The 27,267-nt window shown below is 29.8% G+C and overlaps 1 pseudogene across 1 annotated transcript; it reads left to right on the forward strand.

The window, feature by feature from the left end:
- Nucleotides 1–16,049: 16,049 nt before the first annotated feature.
- LOC143258077 (LIM and senescent cell antigen-like-containing domain protein 1) lies at nt 16,050–26,424 on the forward strand (annotated as a pseudogene). Its single transcript, XR_013032130.1, has 6 exons — nt 16,050–16,154; nt 18,584–18,629; nt 19,539–19,726; nt 22,792–22,863; nt 24,849–24,926; nt 26,381–26,424. The product of XR_013032130.1 is annotated as an LIM and senescent cell antigen-like-containing domain protein 1 (transcript).
- The last annotated feature ends 843 nt before the right edge of the window (nt 26,425–27,267 follow it).

Here is a 27,267-nt window from a genome sequence, read left to right on the forward strand (position 1 = left end):
CAGTAAACGCACAGCTTCATCAAGAGATATCATTTTTGACACGGTTTGAAGATTTCAGCTCCTATATTTTTTATAGGATTTGTGGGTTCTAGATTATTCTAACTACTTCTGTAAAGTTTCTAGAATGTTCTAGAACAGGCGTGGGCAAACTAGGCAATAATCAAGACCGTCTAAAATTATTGTTGGAGTAGAGTTATTATCCTAAATATCCATCTTTTGAAAAGAAGTTGTAAAATTAATATATTTTTACTATAATTTGCTTTTTTCGGTTGCCCAGGCCTGTTCTAGAATTATTTAGGAAATAAATAAAGTCATTTTATGTTTTGATCTGGGGCCTAATAGGCCCCAAAATACCCTTAGTGGATGTTTAAAAAAATTTAAATATTATTTCGCAAATGTCTGAAAAGTCAAAATATTATTACTCCTTAAAATATAAAGTGATAGGGTCAGTTAATGGCAATTTCATTTAAATACAAAATTATTAGCCTAATATTAATAACCTTTCAAGTTGCTCTGGGGCCTATTAGGCCCCAATTTTCGTAGGAGTGTTAAAAGATGTTATTTTACATGTGAAGTCAAAGTATTTAATTTCTGAAACACGTTTCTCATATTACAAGTTTGTGTAACTGTCAGTATCAATTATAATATAAACAAAGAACATAAAGTTCAAACACGCAGGTGTTCACGGAAAAAAAAGAAGAAATGCCATCGTTATAATTATTATCATCCATACATATATATAATTGTATTTATTAACGAAATCAACCCATGCGATTTATTTCTTTGATGATTCATGAAAACCACTGTTAATCGTCAAAATCTAAGGACAGGTGCACCTGAACCAAGAGACTATTACTGTACCAATACGTATTACTCTTGAAACCCTCAGCGAATAACACCAATAAATGGCCACAAATCGCTGAAATTATGGCAAATCTCATATAGGCCATATCATATCGTGAAAATAGTTCATGCTTTGGAAAACTGTTAAAACCAAAGAATTATGTTCTTGTTATTTAATACAGGGTAAATGACTACATTTCAACTTCAAACATGAATAATATTTTATGCCCGCCTAGGTATAATAAATGTCTGTTTATCTGTTGTAAAGCGCAAAACTATGCAAAAGGCGGCCATTTGTACTGTGTCACCACAAGTATCGAAAGCCGGTTTTTAGTATATAAACTTTTCAGACTTATCTCTGAGCTATTGGAAATCTCACTGAAAAGGAACTAAAAAAACATTTTACATCAAAAAGTAAACAATTTTCAGGTATAACCATTAAAATAAATATCGTTATGGAAATTTGAATATTTGACATAAAACTTATTTATTTTTATAGGTTTTGGTTGCTGTAACGAGATATGCAGGCGTATTATATATATATATTTAGCTACTTCATTAATTATTTTTTTTTAAATCTGCTATTTACTTTCCATGTAAGGGCAGCTAATTGTGGTATAGCGAGTTGTTGATATTGGCTTGTTCCAGTTACTTTGTTTCTCTGTTCTATTTAGCTGATAATGTTATATTCTGCCGGAGAGAATGTTTTAGTAATGTATAGTACTGAGTTTACCTGTTAAATTCAGGCATGTTTTCTTAGTTCACTTTTACTTGGTTCTCATCAAAACTAGGCGGGAGAGAAAACTGACGAGCTATTCACGGGTCTAATAGAGACGACTGTTCATTTGTATATGCGCGTACACACATACATTAACTGTTTTTTTGTGTGTGTGATTGAATAAAAAAATATCCCACTTTCCTTTAAACGTGTCCAATGTTTATTTCTCATGTAAATTAAGCCTCAGTCACATTAATGATCGAATATGCTGTTACTTGTGAATTTTTTCTGATACATACAAAGAAGTTAGTTCTCCTGAAAATACCACAATGCGTTAAAAAGATGCATATAAAATTACTACAAGAATGACGGGCAACACCATTAGTTCTTTACTGGTATAGTGAATAAATAAAGTAAAAAGAATAAAAGAACAAATTACATAGTTATTTAATTAACAAACAAATAAATAAATGAAAACTATCAAATACAAAGAAATAGTTACATAAAGTTTGGAAAAGATTTTAATAGATTTTGTTGTTGTTTTCTTTATACAAAGCTACACAATTGGCATTCTCAAATAACTAATTCCCTTTCAATTATTAGATAGACTTGTTAAATAACAGGAAAGTTACAAAGTAAACAGAATTGAGAAAAACTTGATTAAGCGTTACGTTTTATGATAAATAAATAGATTGGACACATGTGATAGAAAATGAAATAATTTTTTATTATGGACAAAACAGCAAAGAAACAACATGTGCAGTCTTGAGATAAAGGGAAAACCACCTCTGCTGTATCAGGAGTGAGTTAGCAGCTCTCTTTTTTTCAAAACAGATTTTTGTTGAATCAAGCACGAGGAAAAAGAAGTAGAATTCTGAAATATAGGAGTTCGATCTTGCAAGAAACTTTGCATACTTTCACTTATGATAATGACCCCATGTGCCTGGTCATTGCTTACATTACTAAATACTGTACCTGTAAAAACTTGTTTAGCACAGTTGGTAGCCTACAGCTTTATTCCCTTTTATATCGTCTCTATTCAAAGAGTTTGAAGGAATATAGAAAATATTAATATATGGTATTATTGAAGTTTAATGGCTTCAATGGCTCAGCAGTAAGTTTTAAAGCTTATAATACTAAGTACCATATTTCGGTGTCAGTGGTAGGTACAGCACAAGTAGTCTATTGTAGCTTTGCACTTGACAACAAAACAAACAAATTAAAATTTATTGTGATTTTTATTTAATTTCTGTAGCCTCTGGATTATTTTTGATTTTCTAATGGTTTTAATTTTATAATTTATTCTAACTTACGAGTTATAATAATTGGGTGAGAAACAGACTTATTTCATTAATTTAATAAACGGGCCAGCTTGACAAGTTGTTAACATATTAAACTGTGACCCCTGGTGTTTACAGTTCGTACACAATTGTCATAAAATCACGCATGTAGTTTGAGGCTGTGAGAATGTTACTAATGACAATCAAACCCACCACTACCAGATTACAGTGGTCCGAGAGTTAGCAGTAAATTTTGTTAGCTTATATCTATCAACTCTACTTTATCAGTTCACGTTAGAGTTAGCCAGCGCATATGGTTCTGTTATTGCGTTGCGCTAATTTCTAATACAAACATACATTTAAATAAGATATCTGTTGTACATTATGGATCTTCGTTCTTATTGCATAAGTAAAAACTTTTGTCATTAAACGAATTAGTTAAATAGTATTCTATCTCTTATTGTGAATAAAATCTCGCCATTTTTCTGATTTAATAAAATATCAACAAAACAGCTTAAGTACATATCAATAAAATGTAACAAAGAGTACTCAGCCAAAAAATATACCGAAACAATGCTGTGTTATTTGGTAAAAAAGAGAAATAACAAAGCATTTCAAGTTGCGTGAATAATTGTTATTAGCTATATTATGATGTGTGTTTTTTTTCAAGTTTAGTGTAGTAGAAATTTTAAAGCATTCTTCTCTAAATAAAATTTAGCTGTGTGATAAAATAACAAAGCATTTCAAGTGGTGTGAATAATTGTTATTAGCTATATCATGATGTTTTTTTCTCCATGTTTAGTGTATTCGAAGTTTTAAAGCATTCTTCTCTAAATAACATTTAACTGTTGTACTTTTATACACTTAATAAAGAAAATGTTACAAACAATATAAATAATATTACCGTGTTCTCAAACCCACGGTCACACAAACAAAATGTTTTACACACTAAATACCTTTTCAATTCGCTATTGTTTTCGCTTGTATATCATTACGCGTGTAGAGTTTAATTACGTCTCTATTATTGGCAAATCCAGAAATCACCTGAAAAGTCAGAGCAATGAACATCTATTTTCTCTAACATTTTGTAATTCCTCTCATTTAAGTAGAGTGAAATCTTTATTTTATTGCAAATAAAATGCCTACTTGTCAATAAAATTATTTAGGTGTAACATATATTTCTGCAATAAAATCGTTTTGCAAGAAGATATTAATAGTTTTCTATGATAACTAACTGATTTTAATTATTTTCAAAATACTTCACTGCTGTATATCGAGATGAAACTGTTCAATATTTCAATTTCGGCTTATCCGAGTTTTTTTCTATCTTTATTCTAAGAATGAACTGAATTCAATTATTAGCTTTGTTCTATATATTCTATTGCTCCTTTTAACTTACAAATGTGGTGAATTACAATTTACTTTCTCCCGAGAAAAGCGGGATTGAATACTCTGATTACTGTTAATTTTATGAAAACACTAGGTGGCAATTCTTCTAAGTTTTATGCCTTTAACACTTACAGGAATGTAGAGTTATGGTGGTGTGGAAGGTAAGTAAGAAAATTGTTTTTTCCTCTCAGGTTGAAAGTATTGTCAATAAGTATTATATATTTTTTAAAAAGGGAGATAATATCACGATCTATATCTCCAAAGTGCAACTTTATTAGCTCAATATTTCTCTTTTACAGTTCTCGTAGGAGCTATCGATATCTTTCAGTTTAGTACAACTACAGCACACTGTTCGGTGCACGTTCACTAGTAATACAGTTAAATTTAAGAAATCTGGATTGTGGAACTGTGATTCTTAAACTTACACTGCTACACGCGTTTTTAAAGTTCATATTGTATTAAAGTAATACCAAACATTCTTGAATTTATTTTATTATGATATCAAATCAGTAATGTTATTGTTAAATAAATAACGTGTAAACAAGTAAACCATTATTGTTAACAACATTGGGTTAAGAATAGAATACGTTACATATATAAATTCTAAACATTTATTCATAGTTGTAATAGCTAAATATTGAGCTCGTAAAGCTATATTGTGAAGATATAGGTCGTGAGTTTGTTTATATTCATAGAAATGTCTTGTAATAAATTCTAATTTGCCTTGAAGTTAATATTAATATTTTTTCTCAATTATGCATTAATTTTTAATTTTACAAAAATATGGCTTTTATATAGGTTTAATGTAGGTTTAAAGAGCTGAGCTACATTACAATATATGGCTTTAAAATTAAAAAGAGGCAAAAGCAGTGCATATCAGGACAGGAGGTAGGACTTTACATATCCACTTTCCCAAAAATCTTTATTTTTCAGGAAATTGCCAATATTTCTGTATTTTTAAATAAGTGTAAAGTGCTGGCATCCAGTACTGCCAACAACTCAATAAGTCATCAACATAGTATTACCTATTAGTATTAGAGAAATGTTAGAAGAGTTATGTTGTTGAGTTGGTTCCCATCTGTGTAAGTATAACTTTAATGCATTAACTTGCACTTAACTGTCTTAAGCCCTAACATAATTAAACTTTTATTTAAAGGTTATGTACCAACTATTTGTTAAACTTGCAAGTTGATCCAAGTGATTCTATAACTCTGAATACCACTAGGAATACCAAAGATTTTAATGAGCTCAGCAGATGTAACAAGTTTACTAATTGTGACCATAACATTAATAAAGTGAAGGTCTAAGCACTGACCCTTGATGTATTCTACTAGTAGTAATAACAAAGGTTTTGTTTGACTGGATTCTGTTAATAACAATATTTTGCTCTTAACTATTCAACCACTGTACCACAATCTAATTAATTGGTCTTGCTCTAAGCTCTACAAATGTGATTTTTATAGCTAATCTTTTGTGTGTCAAATTATCAAGTTTCTGGAGCTCTTTGAAAATTTAAGTACATTTAGTCTACATCCATTTCATCATCAATATCTCAAGTAACATCATTGAAAAAATGACTGGGAAGGCAAGATTTTTATTTGAACTTTCAGGTATGATATATATCAAGTGTGAAGCTTCCTTTACTTAACTATATAGAATTTTTTATACTACTGAAAGACAATAAACTGGCTTATAATTGCAGAGCAGTTCTTATTCTCTGTACAGTTAAACTTTGCAATGAAAAATTACACTAAGCCTTGAGTTGAATGTGTAATTTTCAATGGGTCTAAATATAAATTGATTATGGTTCAATAACCAAAATATGAGGCTTCATATTTTTTATATCCATTTGATTTATTTAAATGCCACAAAGCCTTAATTAAGGCACTTGATCTGCTTTTAAATTTTTTCCTTTTTTATTTGTCTGTATTACAGCCTAAACATATAACATGTTAAATGAGGCATTTCAATCCAATACTTGAGAGATGTGATACTATTTAAACGCAGAAAAATTGAAACTTGTACTGTGTTATTTTGTACAAATCTATATTTTATAAATGTAAATATATCAATATAATCATTTTTAAAGTGTTATTCAATACTGTACAGTGTTTAGTGTACTTAATTTTCATCAACAACTTTTTCCACATGCCAGAACTTAATAGTTCTGACACAACTTGCCGAGAGAGTTTGAATTTACATTTTTGTTGTTGATGGTGAACTGCTGTTACATGCATTTAAATTTTATCCAGTAATGCTGGTCAAAGCTGAACATAATTTATGTGAAGGTATATTTTGCACATATGCTCTAAGTATTAAGCCATACCAGTATGGTGTGTTTCAGTGTTAATGAAATGTTTCTGTTTGTCTGTGGATGCATCTCCTGTTAAACAAGTTGTCTTATCCACACCAAATGTAGTTTGGAAACTTAGGAGTCCAAAAGCAAACTATATTCATATTAATCATTCTAATACACAGAAAAATTAAAATATTTTGTATAATAAATCCTGTATCATTACTGTAGTAGCTATTGTGAATAGTTCAGTTTTAATAAAACTTGCACCACAATAAAACTGTACAAGTCAGAAATAGTAAATAAAAAGTTTCAGCATTTTGTCTTGCTTTCCATTATAACCAAAATATACAGAAATAACATATCCAACTACAATAGGAGAATAATGATATTGTTGTTATTTAATCTCTTTATTATTTTATATAATCATTGCAACTTTATATAAATTCATGTAACTGTCAAGCAGGAACCCTGAATCAGTATGATGTAGTTTTCAAAACAGGTAGATGAAGTATGTATCTAATGTTTATCTGGGGCCCATGTGGACTCCATACTATCATTGGCTATCACTATGCATGCAGCTCAACCCTATAGCATAGGAAATAAATGTCTAAATGTTTTTTTTACTGAGTAAGCTGTTTTTTGATGATAATTCATTAAAGTAGTACAGTATCATCTCGTCTGTTTTATAACATCATTTTGGTAAGCATTATGTGCATCTCATTCCACAGTAACAGTTCTCTGTGATGATTGCTTATGGTGACCTATTTTATAGAAACCTTGCTTATTGGATTTTCAGTCCATAGCCTGCTGTAAGAATACATTTGTCTTGGGGGTGTGGTTAGACCCGTGGTGATCCACCCTTTTCTTTGAGTTTAATTTTGTAGTGTTATGGTAATCTCATTATGTATTGGTGGATAAAGCATTGATACAGGAGTATAATAAAACTGGGGCATTTTTTGTAACACTGTTTGTATATGCAATGGTTTAACACTGTTTATTTGTGTACTGGTGAATAATGTAATTTTGTAGTTTCTTGATTTGCTCACATATTTTTTCAAGAATATATATATTTTTATGGTGTTCTTCACATTGCATGGTAACCTTAATAAAAGTTGCAGTGCCTTTGGTTTTTGGAATTTCAGTCCAGAGGTAACTGTAATGGTAATTTTGTGCTGGGGTCTGGTTGGACCTCAGGTGTTCCACAATGTAATTGTTTAAAGATGAGCTTATATAGAGTTATGTCTTCTTCCTCCACCTCCTTTCCTGATTCACAACATTTAACTTTTAATAATAATTAGAATAAGTGCTTAAGCCTGAATTAGAGAAGTATTTCATAATTTAGTTTCCTTTTTTATTTTCTTACCTCTTGATGTAGTATATAGTTTTTTGCAAACTTCAAAATTATTATTGAACTTCATGCTTAAGTGTACAAAATTCAGATAGTAGAAATCTTGACCACATCTCTACTGTTTTTGAACCTATTAAGTTACATGCGAGCAGTAATCATGGTTTTTCATTGCTAGCATATTCTTTATTATTGACACTGTAACCTTAGGTTCATATTTAAAAAAATATTGTAAAACTGTTACAAAAGTAATATTCATAACTTTTAATAGCCCTGTGTTTAAAATTATTATATCGTAAAAATTACTTACCGTAGTGGGAAATAAATGTTAAAAGTTTTAATTTAGGGGAGTAGTTATAGCTGAGGTTTTTCACAAATTGTGAATGAAGATGCTGTTGTTAACATAATTTGCTGAAGATTTATTACTATTTCCAATTTCTTGTACATATTTAAATTCCCAACTTTGTGTTGAGAGAAATAAAAACAATGGTAGTTTTAAATAGTTTATGAGAAAAGCAATGGAGTATTCAATATAAAATGTTTTTTGAAACTTCTCCCAATAGAAACTTTTGATTCTCTGTATGAAATTTGTGTTCTTCTAAGGTAAGTAGTTGTAAAGATAATCATTTTAAATGTTTTGTTTCATACACACACACACAGATACGAAAGCAACATTTATACATGGGATTTTGTTCTTATTGTTAGTTTTCTGTATTGAAGTATGTGTAGGTATTGAAATAATTCAGATTTTTTGTGTGCACATCTAGCTAGAATGTATGGATGCTATACTACTGCCTGTTTATGTACTCATTAAATGCAGGATGTTGTTTTCATAGTGATAAAAATATAACTATTATTAGGAGAAAACTAGTATAATACTTAAGCTAAAGTACTTACGCTACTCAGATAGCTTGCTTTGTTGAATTATTTCTCCTAGCTTTAAAAGTGGTTCTTTTAGTTGTTTCACATGTGTATCACTGTTTTACTTGTTATCTTTACCAAGAATGTTTGTTTAGAAAACAGGTACTTTGATACGAGTCTGTTAAGCATAAAAAGATAAAGGTTTTTTTTTTAGTGTGCAAAGTTCATAATTTGCTTGTACCACTACCAGTTATTAGTTGTTTTGTATGTTTGACTTTTATTATTTGTTTATTTTTACTTCAAATGCACATGTATTTTACTTTTGGAATAGTGGTTTTGTTTGTAGATTTTTTAAATATATTTGTATTGTTCATGTACAGAAATGAAGAAAACTGCATGTCAGTTAGCTATGACATGCATCAAACAAGTTGTAAATATGTGGAGGTTTCATGATAAGTGAGGTAATAGTATATTTGACCCTGATTCTGTTGTGATAAGAGAGGAGAGAACAAATAATTAATTTTGTATGAAGAGAATTATATAAAGCTCTAGATTCAACTATGGTAAATGAGACTATAATGAATTTTTATACACATATTTGACATGTTTTGAATACATATTAAAATAAGTGGATTATGCACTGTTCATTTATTGTTGAAATTTATTGCCAACAAGTCAGAAACCTACTGTAAAGAATCTTGATCTCTATTCAAAATGACATTTGGTGAGCTGACCTGGATTATACAGCGGTAAAAGAAGATGTAAAAAACAGTGAAAGTAGGCCTATATGTGCACAAATGCAGTAATGGGAGAACTGTCAAGAGATTACAGTCATGTTGACTGATTTTGATGAATGGATAGAGATAGGTGAGAGACTTGGGTTAAATGATGGTGATCTATAAGAGTTTGTAAAACATCATCAATAGTTGGAAAGAGAAGAAGAAAGACTAAAAGAAGAAAACATTTAGAATACAAATTGAGAAAAAGAAAAGGAGAGGAGAGAACAAGAGCACAAATTGAGATCTCCAAGCTCATCAATATAGAAAGAGGAAGAAACTGAGAATGAAAAATGGGGTCAAGGTCAGCTAACTCAAGCTGCCCATATTTGATGAATGGAAAGATGGGATGGATGCTTTGTAGAGAGATGAAAAAATTTGCCCAGAATCAAAACTGAGACAAAGACAACTAGGCAATCTGTCTCAGGCCACTTCTCACAGGAAAAGGCCTGTAAGTATATGGAGGCATGGTGCCAGAAAATGCCATGGACTATGACAAGTTGAAAGTGGTCTTGTTGAAATGTTATGAACATACTGAAGCAGGTTTTTGGTGGAAATTGAGAGACGCCAAATGTGAATCTGGAGAATATGTAATTACATTTATGACATATTAACAGAGATATTTTACAAGGGGGACTGGCATGGCCAAGCATGACAATAGCTTTAGATAGGTAGATCTACTAATACATGAACAGTTCATGACCACATGTTCAACTGACATGTTACTCTTTCTAAAGGAGAGAGCACAAAAGGTGTAGAAGTGGTGATCAACCTGGCAGAACAGTATGTGGAAACTCGTAAAGGAAGCATAACTGGCAATTCCAAGGATAGCCAGTTAAAGTTGAAACCAGGTGTGTAGTGACCAGAAGGATACCATCAAAAGTGAAAAGAATTCAGTATGCAAAAGGGAGAAGAGATGCTATATTTATTATAAAATGTGGCATAGTGGAAATGAATAAAGTCTGTAACCAACAAATAACAACAGAAATACCTAAATAAAGCAGTTGGAGCTAATTAGAGTTTGTACTGACAAGAAAAGAGTAACTATCACCATGGTTGCTGCTGCCAGAAGAAACATAATAGGTAGAACTTGTGAAATTCACCACAAGAAAAAAGGGTTATTTCCATGATTAAATAATGCACAACTGAGGGCCAGCTCAAGTTAGAGAATGGATCAGTAGTGTCAGTGGTGATTGGAGCATGTGAAAAACATTAAGAGGGGCCAACAAATCACAACAAACCAATAGGTGAAGGCTATGATGGGGACAAAGTTTTATGAGACACTGGGTGCAGTAGTGTAGTAGTGAGAACCAGTTTAGTTTCTGGTGACCAGAAGACAAATGTGGCACATCAGTGTGTGATGAATGATTGGAGACAGATAGTTTCCCTTTGCAAAAATAAATGGAGACCTTAACAGTCAGGTGCATGAAGGCAATAATCTACAAATTGGTGATTGGAAAAATACCAGGCAGTAGATGTTTGAAGAAACCAATCAGAAAGAGGATTGATGAAGTATCTGCTGTCACCACAAGAGAAGAGCTAGCAAGATGTCAAATCCCAAAAAAGTGACATCTCGAAGTCTATGGGAGCTAAAGGAAGTTAGTGAAAGTAAAAGTGAAGTTAGATTGCATGGTTGTCAGTTTAGCCTTAATGGGCAATTTCTGAAGTGAAAGTTTCACAGTGTGTATTGTAATAGCAGGTAGAGGAGAATAATTCATCTTATCAAAGGGTATTATTATTGAATCTGTCTGCGTGGATTTTGAAAGGAAGACATTTAAAGTTCTGTTATGACTGTAGTAATAATAGTTATAGTGGTAATTTTGAGGATGAGTTTCACAGCTTTTATTGAACAGAGACAGAGACAGAAGAAACTATCTTGTCATTTTGGTTCAAAAGTAATTGGATCATCCTGTGTGGATGTTTGATGTAAAATAGAATCATTTAAAGCTCTAGATGATGAGAGGACAGGAGATTTTCTTAAATTAAGACAGTTTTGTATAAGGGTGCTTTACTTGAGTATAATTTTTTGTCTATAGGAGTAAAGGCCAGTACTTATGAATTTAAGAGGTGAATCAGTGATTTCCTTATATAACAAACAGTGGGTTTACATTTCTCAAGAGTGTTTGTGCAAGGACAGTTTTAAGGACCAAATGGTCCCTTTATTTATTATGGTAAAATCAGAAAGAGAGAAGATAGTGAGAATGTCCTGAAACATACTGTCTAACCACAGGTATACAAACACAGAACAGGATTAAATTATTGAGTACTGCAGTAAAGTTCTACATAAATCAGTCTAACTGGAACCCATTAATGAAAAGCAAAATAGGGTCCTTGAGTAGGAATCACTTAAGTTTTAGGCATATGATACAATAATGTGTAGTAGTGTAAGGTGGGATGATACACATATTAGGAAATCCACCTGTCACTTGTGTGGCATGAGAATGCAGTCAGACCTAAGGAAGGCTCATAGCAAACCATAAACTAGTTAATAATAACCGAGCCATGCAATTAATGGAAGTTGCTATTCTCTAACAACAAGAACCAAAATAAAGAACAAGTTATAATGCTACAAATCTAGTTTTCAATACCCATGTTAAACAAAGTACAAATAGCCCAATGTGTAGCTTTGAGCTTAACAACAAATAAATATAATGGCAATATAATAATATTTCAATCACTTAAATGCTTGGAATAATAAAAAGAAACCCTTACTTTAAGTTAATTAAGTTTCTGCCATTAATTGATTTTATCATAGTTACTCACTGGATATACAGGCCTACTGTGGTTTTATTGTTTTGAAAAATTTATATGTTCTACAGTAAGTCCTGTATGCTGAATTTGAAAATATATTTTACTCCATTGTGTGCAGATTTTTCACAAAATGTTATAATGCAGTACATGAAAGAAAAACTACAACATGTTTTGAGCATGAAAGATGTAGATTAAAAAAAAACAGGACCAAGGATGCATATTTGTTTGACTTCAGTGTTCTTCCATTTCATCAGTTTGTATTTTTGTTAACAAATGAAATAATAATCTAAGTAAGAGTTTGTTTTCTTTGCAATTTTACAAAATCCTTACATGATAGAAAAAATTAATATTTTAAAATGTATAGTATAGTTATTATGGATAATCTGTTATTAAAACTGAAACAATTTCTATGAAGTTTAAATTTGCAAGCCTGTGATATTTGGAAGTATTGAAAACCATAATAGTTGGAAAATCTTGTAGATTATTTTTATAATGTTAAAATTGACTTAATTTTTATTTTAATTTAGTTATTTTATATGATGCTAAGTGATGTTAATGATGCTCATAGATAACTGATCATTTTAATTAATCAAGATAGTTACCAAGCTCTATACATTAAACTTGAATGAACTATGATGATATATTGGGTAACAAAAGTTAGAAGAGAAACCAGTATGGTGGTTTGTAATGTAATAAGTTATTTTCATCAAGAGAGAAGAGGGAAGATGTAGAATGCTTGTCCAGGACCTTTCTCATCATTCAGAAGAAAGTTCAAGGAAAAAGCTAGAGTAGGGACATTGAAGTTTGGGGAATGTCTTCTATAAAGTCTGATTATTGTAATATGTAGGAAAACCAGCTATCAGACCTCAAATAACACATATAATGGCAAGAGTCAAAGACAGTTTTATACCATAGAAGAAAAACAATAAAAGTGGCTTAGGAAATTTCTAAGTAAAGGTCTGAAAAGTTAACAGTAAAATAATAGAAAGTGTCTAATATTATGAGAGCCAGTATAATCAGTGGATGACATGAACAGAGCATATTAATTTGTGTATTCTGATTTAACTAACCTGATGTTGAAATAATCACAGAAAAGTAGACATCTTTCTGAGCAGTTGATATACCTGCTTATAATACAGAGATATAACCCAAATGACGTAGGGTTTTAAGAAACAGCTACTGTATAGATATCTGAAATCTGAGAATGAAGAAACACAATCCTTTATTGTGGGAATGAAGAGTGAATGTTACATTATGTATAAATGGCAGAATACAGGTCAATTTAACCTGAAGAGTGCAAGCTACAATGGATCAGTGAGGTCCCAATAAATGTACTGAGTTCTAACTTCACAGCAAAGTGCAACATACTTAGCTGTCAATGGATAGCAGAACTTACAATGACACCAAAAAAGTGGAAAAGTACTTATAGAGATCAACCTCCAATTTCTCATTGTTCTGTGTTGATAAGAAAAGCTGTAAAAGGGAGACTGAGATTTGGTGTAGTGATGCAGTTTTAATCCTTCATTAGTAACAGTTATACCAGGGAGATGAACTTAAGAATTACAGAGAAGACTCCTTGAGCTCTGAAGTCTTATAGTTGACAGGGTTTGAATCCTGACTAGTCATTTGAGAAGATATAATACACTAATTAGAGGAAGAAGAGAAACTGGATATAAATCTGATTTTCTAATAAACCATCCTGAAAGTAGGAATATATTTTCTGCTTTTTTATAAATAAAAAGAAGAGTAAAAGAAACTAGCTTAACTCACTGATGGTGCATTTATCTGAGAAAGTCAACAAACAGGCAAAGTATTTTTCTTTAAACAATTATATCTTGGATATAATGGCGTATCTGAGTTAAAATTTTTAAAATTATGTTGGTACTTTTGCTGAAATAGCTCCAAAAACAATTATATTTGATTAGAAAGCATTTTTATAGAACTTAAATTACTTTTGTCAATGATGGTGTACTTAACACAAAATATTCATATATTGCCTAGACCAGTGAGAATGATTGCACAAGTGATTAAAACATCATGCCTGTTTTAAAAACAAATCTTATCTTGTAAAATTTGTTACTTTTAAGAAACTATTTGGAGTATTTTAACAATCACACTGATATTCTTATTCAGTGTATGTGGTTCTGCCATCTGACTTAATGGTTCATTTGAAAATATTTTGTATGCTGCTTTAGCATGTTGTACGTATTTTAGTGCATGTGTTTAAGAATTGATGTATCTGAGAAATAAACAGATGTGAGGATATTTCTTGTGTAAGTGGATTTCATTACTTTTTAACCAAGTTTTTGGTATTGATGAAGATCTATTGAAAATAACTACCATCATGATGTATCCTGTTAAAAATAACTACCATCAGGATGTATCCTGTTAAAAATAATTGTCATCAGGATGTATCCTTGTTGAAAATTTTAGTTCTGAAAATTGCCACTGTATAAATGAGGCGTGTATTGATTTATGGACTGTGTGGATTAGGTCTAAGGTGTTGTTAACAACACCATTAATAGGTACCTATAGTATATGTTTTAAGAGTACAAATAATAGTCACAAATCAGTATATTATGCTCTTAAGGGTAGGAAGTGTTAAAATTGTATCTAGGGACAGTTAGTATGGGTATCAACACTTTTACCAATAAAGCAGAGAACAATGTTTTGACCTTCTTAGGTCATCTTCAGGTTAACCTGAATGTTAATATTGTTCTCTGCTTATCAATAAAAGTGTTTATCTGTACTAACCATCCTGAGATACATTTTTACTTTTAAGTGGGTTTCATATCATCACAGAGCATTGAAATTGTTTTAAAACATCACTAATTTTGCTGCTTGACATTGCTGCAATTTTAAGTACAAAATTTCTGCAATAGGGTGTAAGGAGAATATTTTTGTTGTGTGAAATTTGCTGGAATAAATTTTACTGTTTTAAGTATGCATGAAAAATTTAAACTACAAAATGGAAAATATCCTTTATACAATTTCCAGTTTCATTTCTTGATGAATAGATTAACTTTTTTAAGTTACTAAGTCTTGAATGATTATTAGAAAATTGTAAAAAAAATTGTGTAAAAGTAATTTTTGATATTCTAGAATTATTTTGGTTTTTGCCCCTTCTGTGTGAGGTTGCACCAAATTCCTGGCTAGTTCAGCAGGTGTTTTGTATTTTTCATTCTCCTGCCTAAAAAATACATATGGTTGTATTGCTAATATTTTGTAAATTGTCTATTTCTTGAATGAAAAACAAAATTTTTTCTCTAGTTGTATATTCACAGAGGAATGTAAATGTTAGGAACATATGACTGTCATTCATTCAGTTTTAATATTAAGCCTGAGACAGAGCAGTTGCTTGAAACATTCCTAGTTAAATTTTGTTTCAGTTTCAGTGCTATGTTTCTATGGTGATTTTATTGATATATTTAAATTTATTATATTTGTGAACTTCAGTGTCACGTAAAGTTTTAAAAAATGTGACTTAATGTGTAAGTAGTTTTAAAATCTATTCACTAATTTTTTGCATTATTTATAAAGCCATTTGTTGTAATTTCTCCATTATAACTAATCATTTGGATATTTGGCAATTTTGAAACTACATTCTTTAGAGTAAAATATTAATTGAAAATCGTTAGGTGAAATAGGGGTGAACCTATTTTTATTTGTAAATCAAATTTTGTTTAAAGAAAAGATAACATATAAAATTCATTTTGATTTTTTTTCAATACTTGCATCAATTATAGAAGAATATTATTGCAATTTAGTACAGGTAATGTAAAGTTCAAGAATGTCCCTTGGACTGATGGTGTGTTCCACGATGTCATGGAGGTTTTCAACCTCAAGAGCAAATTGTGAATTCCCAAGGTGAAGTTTGGCATCAAGAATGCTTTGTGTAAGTTGTATGATGTATTTAAGTACTTTTCTTATCAAATACAATTTTTCACATAAAGACATACTCATTTTTATAAAATGTTTCCATTGTAGTAGTTTGTGAGTTTGGTCTTTAGAATGGGAATGATATAACTTATTGATAAACTTTACTGATCAAATGAAAGTTTATTAGAATGTGATATAAATTTTGGATAATGTAGCAGTAAAGAGTGGTTAAGAATTGAAACATTTGTTAAATATTGATCTGAAACTTAAATTAAGTAAGGGAGAGGCATCTTCAGTGTAGCTACTGAAGCAGTTTTAATGTTTTAATCTTGGAGATTGAACGATATGGTGCATGTTTGAGAAATTTAATATACTGCTATTATAAAGTGTTCAATTAAAAGAAAATTTAATATACAAACAGAATGATTGAGAATGGCAAAATAGAAGGATAGAGATGTCAGAGTATTTTGATAAAAAAGGTATAAATTTATAGTGCAAAAGATTAATATTTTATATATTGTTTTTCAGACTTTTAGTGTGTGTGATTACTTGCCAATCTAGAGTTTATATAGTCAGTTTAGTATTTTTTCTGTTTTGAAGATATTCCTGAACAAACAGGTAATCTTTACGAAGAATTAAAATTAATCTGTATAATGATGATGGAGTAAATTTTAATTTCATTTCACACAGTTTACATTAATAGACTTTTCACAAAATAAACAATTAATAAAATAGCAAGTGTTTTAGTGTTTTAAACTTAATTGTTTTAAATATAAGTGATGTGTTTCATGATTTATGTAAATAAAATGGTAGTTTTCAGGCAGAATTTAGAGGACGGTGATGTATGCACATTGCAGTGTGTTCAGTGGTCTTTATCATCTTTGCAGCAACATCTGTGGACATTGCTTTAGGGTATTTCTGTTCAAAACCAGCAATAGTTATACTTCATCATGTCTTTACATTATAAGGCAGATATGTGAAGGCTGGTTAAGACTGCTAAGAGATTGAGTTACTGTAGTTTTGACATACTGGATCATTTCTGATAGTCTGTTCTCCTTTGTTTCTGTCACTTAATGTTATTTACAGTGTACTTGTGGAATAACGACTTCTCAAGGTTTTGATTTTTTACTGAATAATGTTGTTCTGGTTGTACTTTTAATGTTATTTATTTGAATCTCAGAATTTTTGTTAGTGATTGTACAAAAGACCATAGTTAATTTTTAAAAGCTCGGGAAAACAGTGTCATGAAAGGTTTGTGTTATTTATTATCAATAACTAGTATTTTTAATATTTCCTGAAAAGGGAGGCTAAGAAACCAATAACATAATTTATGAAGACCTTGTATACATTATAAGAAAGTTCATCTGGACATTAGACCTTTTAAGAGTTTTCTTGAGACATAAAGTTTGACACAACACAATGTATACAAATCATCATCTGGAATGTTTATTTTATTTATTATTTTGATGTACCAGTTATGAACTACATAAATGTCATTTATTATTAGTGTAAACATTTTTTGTTAAATTGTAAATTATATATGAAGATTTTTTGCTACATTATTGTGAAAACATTCCTGGACATGTGATACAATTGTGATTAAACAATTATCCAAGTCTAATACCAGTTAAAAAAAAGGGAGGGGGCATGAATAATGTGCATTTAAACATTATCCCAGAAATACATTTTTCTGGAAGAATTTCTCAAGAAAAAAAAAGAAGTGTGTGGGACGTGTTAATAAACACTTGAGATAAGATTTGTCACATCAGTAGGTACTTGTGAGGAGTGTTTATTCAGTCAAAGCATGTATGAGGAGAGAAAGAATGCAAAAATAAGCTAAAACATTCTATAGCAGATCAAAATTCTAGAAGCTGATCTTAATTGAAATCAGTGTAAATAAAATGTTAACAAATATCAACCCAACTAAGAACCTTCAATGGCATATCTTAGTTAAAATATTTTAAATTATATCGATATGTTTGCTGAAATAGCTCCCAAAACAATTATATTTGATTAGATAGCATTTTATAAAACCTAAGTCACTTTTTTTTAGTGATGGATGTGTACTTCAATTTACCACAAAATATTCATGTGTAGACTAGATTATAAATATGGAGAAGTGATCACTGAAAGTATTAACTCTGTGCTTATAATAAAGCAAGGTTTAGTTTCAGTAATCAGTGTAAGGATATGCATCTCAGAACAACTAATTTTATTACCATAGGAAGTTTTCAGTGATTGTTGTGTTCTTTCATGTCATAACTAAAGATCACTGCTAAAATATATTATATAAGTGGATGTATAACATGGTAAAGGTGTTTGAATACTTTAAGTTCTTGAATGGCCAGTCTTGGAACATTTACTAATTGTTGTATAGTTGTTTTAATGCACTTATAAAGAACTAAATGCTACTGATAAATAATCTTCACTTATTATTATGTATAGGTGTTGCCAATGCTTCAGACCTTTTCCTAATGGTATATTTTTTGAGGTAAGTAAACAAATACTGTTTTTTTTTTTAAGTTCTCCTCAATGCATTAAGTAAAAATCAGTGGAGGTTATTTGAAGATCACAGTACTGAACAAAATTTGATATTAATGATAAATATAGATAGTATTGTTGACATCGTATTACAGTTTTGTTATTTTCACTCATAAGTTTAATAACTGTACTTAAATTTTGTTTTATTCACAAGATGCAGTTTTATTGTTTATCCATAGGAGTCTAGTTAGAGTTGAGTAGGTGAATAAATATGAATGGTTTGATCTGAAGTGATTAAATTTATATGCACACATCTTGAAAGTATGAACCTGTTTAGTGTCAAGCAGAATTTACATCTCATATACTGAATAATTACATATTTTCTTTATTTTTAGTTTTTTCATTTGGGTCAGTCATGAAGAAAATTCCATCTTGATAAATATAATATTTTATAATTTGCTACTTTCAATATCTAATGATACTTTTTAAAGTGGTAACTTAAATTGTTTAAAAAATATAGGTGAGAGTCAGTATTCTGAACAGTTCTAAAATCAGGTGGTTTTGTAAAAAAATATATTATAAAAAGAATTTCATAAAATATAAATTGGAAAATTTAATGTTTTTAATAAATGTAATTAAAAATGTTTTTATGTTGTGCAAATTCTGGGTAAGTAACAGCATTTTGAAAGGTAAATAAACTGCAAACTCTCTTACATTGATGTACATATGTGAATTTCAGAAATTATAGCTGTTAAAGTAAACCTAGCAATTTCACATAACACATGTGTTTGATAAACAAGAAAAAATGTGGAAGTTTGTTATGGTGTAGTATTCAATGTGTATAGGCTTACCTGAAATACAGAGCGTACCACACTATATATTAGAAATTATAAAAAGTCTGAAACTTTCTTTTTTCCAGTTTGATGGGAGAAAGTACTGTGAATATGATTTCCAAGTTCTATATGCACCATGTTGTGGAAGATGCAGAGAATTCATTACTGGACGTGTTATTAAAGCTTTGAAGAACAGCTGGCATCCTCACTGTTTTCTTTGCCACCTGTGTCAAGTTCCACTGTCAGACCAAGGATTTTTTAGTAATGCAGGGAGGTATGTCATGTTCTCTCTTTTTGCCACATTGATACATATTGTCTGGCATGAAATGTCCACTGAACCAGCCTTGTATTAGTGAAGGAATGTTAGCCATAATTCTAAATTTATTAAGTATATATACATAAAACATGAAACTTTTAGTAAAATATACAAGTCTATTGTTTACAAACTCTGAGAAATTAGAATGAAAAATAAAAATTTTTGTTCTTTATAAATCTTGAATATTGTAGTTGAATAACTTTTAGAACCTTCAAATGTCTTTCCACAGGTTTTTCAATATCTTTGTTTTATTTACCATTAACTCTCTTCAAAACTGTTGTTAAGTCAATCATATGGGGTGAAATGAATAGTTGATAATTTTTACACAGTGATGTTGAATGGAATTTTGTTAATAGTCATGGCATGCATGTTTTGATCCATATCCATGTACATATGGTTAAACAGTTAAGCATTTGTAATTATCTACAGGTTGCTGTTGATTAATTTGTCTGAGTTAACAAAGCTTGAAAGGCTTTAGACCGAATGACCAACTTGGAATTTTATGATTATTTAAAATTTGCATATATTTTTCCTTAATTAAAAGAAAAAATGTAGGATCAAGATATGGAAAATTCTTTATTGTTTGGATCTTTAGAAAGTTTCTAGTACATGAACTACAGCACAAGTGTAATATGATATAAAATTCATAAGCTTCTTAACCTTCTCACTTTAGGAATCCTTTACTGTGCACAACACACAGTTTTAGTATGCTATATTCAAAATTTTATTAAACTACCAATTAGTATACCATAAAATCTTATCTAATAATCCATATTTTAATAGATAGTATATAAAGTTTTGAATTCTTAATTTTGCAATGCAGTATTTAAAAAAATCCTGAATTTCCTTTAGTCTGAAATATTTTCTCTTAGGTATTTCTCTTTACATAGGTATCTTATCTTCTCTATTTTATCCACCACCACTTGAAAAAAATATTACATTAAATGTAAATTATTCACTAAAAAATTTTTATTGCTCAGACAAACCAGTTTTTTTATAACCTTCAATTTTGTTTCTTTACAGAGCTCTGAAATATAAAATTAGACCTCTTGTCACATCTACTTGTCATATTTTCTCTTTCAGGATTTGTTAATTTAATAACCAATAAAAAGTTGAGGTTTTCATTTGTCAAATGACACAATGTATCACATCATGTTTTAATTAGCTGAGCATCAATTTCTTTTATAATACAGGTTTGGTTACCATGAGAATCATAATGGCTATCTTGGATTTATTTGTAACAGCTCTTATTGCATAGTTTGAAAGCCAGACAAATTGAGAGTGTTTGAGAAAATTTTCTGCTTTTTGCATGTTATTAGGCTATGCTCTTTGGTGCATTATTTAATTAAATAAAAATCTAGTGCATTACTACCATTAGTATAAAAAAATAGGCTTAAGTGTCTTTGACAGTCGACAACAAGAAAAAATAAGATTGGTAAGTACTTTATTTTTTGTTTTTAATGTTTATTTTATATTTATTATAATGTAACAAATTTAAGTAGGGATCTTTTTAGCTCAGTTAAGATTAATAAACTAAATATATAAGTTTTATGAGACACACATGCTAACAACTTGTAGTGACTTGAGTGTAATGCAATTCAATAGCATTATGGGAATTGTATGTTCTTCGAGTGATTTACAAGTTATAATGACATGGATATTAATTAGACATGGCTAAAAAAGGCAATCAAAAGGTTAATAAAACAATACAATTTAATTATAAAGAGGTGTATAACTGTTATGACCTTAAAGCTACTTAAATGAACATAGTTTCATGTTATTACTTAATCATTCAAAAAAGAAAAAAGGGTTATTTTTAATTTTTTTAGATAATCGAGGTTGGTCAAATTGACTATGTATATAGGTAGGATAGAGAAAATAATAGGTAAAATATAAAGTTTTACTGAAAAAAAACTTGAAATGTATTTAGGGAGGTTTAAGGGATTATAGAAAGGAAATTTGAGATGAGGAAAAGTATTTTTAATTTTAATATGAAAATTACTTTTCATACAGACTACTTAAAACAAATACTCAAAATATTCATGGACAAATATTTATTTTATTAGAAATATTTCACTAAATATATGATTTTTTTTGTATGTGAAAGAATTACATTGTCAGTCGAAAGACACTACTAAATTTTATGAAGATATACGCACTAAATTGAAAGTTAGAAGTATTAAATCTGAGATCTTCTAGCAACAAATGGATTATTCCATCAGACTGTAACCAAATTCCACTTTGTTTTGGGTTTTACAGACCTTGTTTCTTTCCATTGTCTAATATTTTTGGTGAAATTGTCTAAGACAATTAACTTGTAATGCCAGACTGTAACAGTTTCTCACTGTTCCATTAATTGCCTTTTTTTTGTGATATTGGTTCCTTTTGTCCTTCATTTTATTTAACTATTGGAATTTTCTCAACATACCAAGCTTGCATTTTCCTTGTTGTGGTTTGCTAGTTACTGTCCACACTTATAGCATTTTACTCTGCTGTTTTTTCTATACTATGCCTGTATAAGTTATAAAATAAAGATGCACTTATTCAAAATCTTTACATATTTAATGTACTTTGGATTTGTATTCCTAGCATTCTCTGGTGACAAGTTTTGTCACCAGTTGTAAAGTTGTACATCTAACAATGTTAAAATTAAGTGGTTAAAAAAATTCTTAACCATATTTATTTGTTTATTCTTAAGTAAAATTATTTTTCAGCTGACAAGTTCTTCCCATAACTTAGTGTTATTTTTCTGTGTTGTGTGTTGACACTATAAAATATATTCGACTTTCCCCTGTGTCCATTTCTTCAGTGTTTTATGAGAGATGTGTTTGTGTGTATGCATATTTGTACAATTGTTCATTGATAATTGTTATTATGAATGACATCTAATGAAGCTTTGATGTTTTGTACAGTGAATTATGTAGCCTGAAAGAAATGCCTTTTATCATTTTTTGGAAGAGAATTTTAAATTTTTAGTTTCTTTGAAGTTATGATAAAATGTTTTTACCCTTACTTTCTTATAGAGCACTGTGTCACAATTGCAATACCAAAGAAAAGGCAGCTTTTAGTGGAAAGGTTATTTGTGTTAAATGTCGGTGAGTACATTAAGTGTCTGCAGTGAAAACAATGTACATTTGTTACTGAAATGACAGTTCTGTTTTTCTATCATTTAAGCAAACCAACTAATTTTTATTCAGCTTAAAGAAAAAGTTTTGAAAATGTTTTAGTTTATAAAGCTCAAATAAAATAATTTTTATAATTTTCAAAAGTATTTTGTTCAATGCAGTAAGTTTTGTACAGATTTTTGTCAAAAAATGTATAAAAATAAGTAATTCGATGGATTTTCAATGTGAACCTGTTACTTTTATAACAAACTCCTGTTGGCTTTTGTCACTGGACCATTCTGGCTTATTTGCAAGTATGGTGGGGATTTCCTATATATACTTAACAGTGAAAGTTCCTGTCTTAGTTCTCAATCTCTCTATGAAAACACCATACATGTAAAGAAAACAGCTTTCAGATTCAGGGCATAAAAATTCACTTTTGAAAATTTATGTTGAGCATTCTTAGGTGTTACAATTATGAAGGTATATCTATCTATTACACAAAAGTGTGGTAGGAAAATTGTTCTTATTACCTCCATCATTAGACCTTCTGTTCCTGAATTTTACTTGCTTCATCTGATCGATGCTCAGTTCGAGGCCTGTTACTTCGTTGTTAAGTCTGTTATTCTGTTCTATCTTCCTTTGAGGAGAATAAGATTTCTTTCTCATCACACATCCATTCAAGGGAAATAGTTAATCTAAAGCATATAAAACTGTGAAACAAAACATTTTACTCTTATCTTCTGTGTCCAACTATATTGAACTGAAATGGTCTGTTGGTATGTTCTTAACTATGCATTTTCTGAAATGGATAAAGTTTGATGGTTTTCTGATTATGTTGTGTGCAATGCATAAAGAGCAACTGTCTGTATATTGTCTATGGCTCTTTACTTATTTTTGACTGATCCATCTAGCCACCCACCCATCCATTCATAAATTCATCTTTTTCCACTAATTACTCAGAATTGTTTTGTTTGACATTTACATGTTCTTCCTGCACTGCTATAAATTTCTTACAAGCTGGATGGTGTAAAACTTGGGCAAGCCTCTGTAGACAGCTAGGTTACTGTCTTGCAGACACAAGTGAATAGTTGGTATGAAAAGGAATGTTCAGGCAATATTATTCTGATATTTCAATTTAAGGAAAGAATCATGTATATCTGTTCTATGAATGCTAAGTGTATGCTCCTATCCTTTTGTTTTGGATTTTATAGCCTTCATCTGCCAGGTATGGTTTTGATGTTCCCACCTTTTTCAGAGTTGATGGGGTTGGCCTGCCAGCTATTCATGTTGTCTTCCTCTTTTAAGTTTTTTGAATACAAGTGTTTTTTGTTGTAAATGTGTACTAAAATGCCCACTTGTGCATTTTGTAATAATGGGTAGAAAATCCAGTGTAGAGCATTTGTATTTTGGTATTTATTGTAACTACTGGCACATCTAGGTGATATTATAGTTAGGAAATCCAGTGTAGAGTGTTTGTATTTTTGTATATGCCATTGTGACCAATGACACGTCCATGGTATATTACAGTTAGTAACTCTAATGTAAAATATTTGTATTTTGGTATCTATGTGTTATTATCACTAGCACATGTAGTTTATTGAAAAATTATAAGTAATTAAAATGACTGAACATGATTTCTCCACAAGGGGGCAGATGGTTTCATAAAATATTAATTGAAAAATATTCTTATTTTAAAATTTATTAGTAGAGTTAAATAAATTTAAGTTTTCAGTTTACACTGTTTTCTGTTTCAATTTAAGATCATGACTTTTTAAGGAGTTTTAAAAGTATGTAATATATATGTGATATAAAATGAAAAGAAATATAAACATTTTGCTTAGGCTTATATTTATTTTGATGCTATTTACTATCTCAATCATTTAAGTTGTATTTGAATACCAGAGTTGACTCTATTGTGTTTGTAATATGATATTCAGTCTTTATTTTCATGTGTTTATTTTTACTTTATTCAGTGGTGTTATAGATGAAGATCCATTACGAATATCAGATGAGACTTACCATCCATATCATTTTAACTGTTCCAAATGTGGGTAAGTACAAGGTTTTTAATCTTCTGAACTTTGTGTGTGTGTGTGTGTGTGTGTGTGTTTGAGGAGAGATATACAACAAAGATCTTATGACTTTTCTAAGTGTAATATATTTGAACCTGTTACCTGATAAAAAGTTATTTCACAAGTGAAGATACTATCTACACATGTGGTCTTAGAAATACTTATGAGATTTCATTACTAAAAGTTGTATATTTAATTTCATATTTTACTATATTTGCATATAGTATGATGTAATTTGAATGTTTTAATTAGTAAATCCATTGCAAGATCTTTCTATTTTATTATGATTACTAACATATCCTGGTGTATTATAGTTATAAAATCAAGTATTTGTATTTTGGTATTTCATTGTTATGTTATTTCTTTTTCTGTTATTCAAACATGATTATTCAGTTATGTCAACTTTTCTCAACAGAATTTTATTACCATTTAAAAAATGAATCTTAATTGTGTGCAAAATGAGTAAGTTCTTATTTTATACAGTTTTGTAGTTTCTCCTTATCATAAGCATTTTCCTCCTTGCATTTATAGTAATATTGGTAATTTGAGTTTCTAACTTGTATGAAATCATAAACTGTGTACTTGAACAAACATCACAAACATCAAATTTGAACCAAAACTGCATTTAATGTATAAAAAATTGATATTTAGGATTTTTTTTGTATTATTTTGTATTTTGTATTATTTACTTTTAAATTGAGAAATTAACGTATGATACTAAAATATAAAACATAACCTACACTTTGATGCCAGACTTATTGACATACAGTGATAAAATTGCATTTCAGTAAAATATTGAATGTAAGTCTACAAAAGTGACAATGTGCTCACTGACCTCTACTCAAACCAAAATCTTTCTAGTAGAGTTAACCAGACTTGTATGATGTATGTAAACTAGCTGGAAAAGTTCAACTTAAAACCTCACTCAGTATACATAAGCTAATAGCAAATCTTACAAAAAATTCAACCATGGAGACCTGCAAAGCTTGTAATTGAAAGTGGCTCTATTTGAAATTATAGGTTTAATTGAACAAACACTGATAAATCTTTGGAAGTTCAATAAACTACTAGGAAAGGAACCATATGGTACAATAAAAAAAGTATGTTTTTATATAAAAGAAATTTATATAAGGGTAGAATGTTTAGTAAAAGGGATAAATACACATTTGAAATGTTGAAATTCAATTAAGAAAACTTGTAGAAACCAAATAAAGCAAGAAAAAATGTTTCTGAATGCCTATAAAAAATTTACTGCACATTTTAAAGTGTTAGTTCTATTTACAATTTTATTTACTTGTTCATTTTTTTTTATTCACAAAAATCACTTTACTATATACCAGTATTTTAATGAAGGTAACGTATAGGTGTGATGAATGAGTTAATTGCCTGTATGAAGAGTTACTGAATCCAAGCTCTTTCTTTTGATATTTCAGAGTAGAATTGACATCAGATGCCGAATGGTAAAGAAAGAGCTGTACTGTTTCGTTGTCATGACACCATGGGAATACCCATCTGTGGTGCCTGTCATCGACCAATAGAAGAGAGAGTTGTGCATGCTTTGGGAAAACAATGGCATGTTGAGTAAGATGTCTTTATCAACCGTATATGAAGTTTAGTGTGACTTCATCATTTAAATACATGTTGTGATAGTTTCCAAAGTATGATATTCCATCCTGCAAGGATTTTGCCTTGAACTGTTGGCATTGTAAGGCTTAGTTCTTTGTTTCTTGTCATTATTTCTGTTGTTATATTAGACTCTCGTGGAAGTAAGTTTAAAGCAATTTTAATATTAGGCAGTGTATTTTAATTTTATATAATTGGTTATTTGAAGATAAACCTGAATTGTTTGCATAGTTTGTTTTTTTAATTGGATGTGAATCTAGTTGGAAGTAAAATGAGGTTGGTATTACAGTAAGAAAAAAATTGTGTGGACTTGTTTAGCACAATTTTATTTCATATGTAACAAGAAGAATTTTTTCTAATTCTAAAGTATCATACGTTGATACAAAGCACTGTTTTAATAAACACAACAATCAGATAATGTAATTTAAAGTAGATGTATTTAATTTTTCCTTCAACAGCAAAGGCTAAAATCTTAGCCATACATGAGAATGACAGAATATAGCTCAGTGAAAGAACAAAAAATAAAGTCTCTACACATTAAATATCAGTTTTTTCTAATTCTAAATTCTAATTCTGGTATCATCGTTGATAAAAGCACTGTTTTAATAAACACTTAATCAAATAATGTAATTTAAAGTAAAGATTATTTAATTTTTTTCCTTCAACAGCTATGAGGCTAATTCTTAGCCATACATAG

The sequence above is a fragment of the Tachypleus tridentatus genome, chromosome 7, assembly GCF_004210375.1.
Source record: "Tachypleus tridentatus isolate NWPU-2018 chromosome 7, ASM421037v1, whole genome shotgun sequence".
Lineage (NCBI taxonomy): Eukaryota > Metazoa > Arthropoda > Merostomata > Xiphosura > Limulidae > Tachypleus > Tachypleus tridentatus.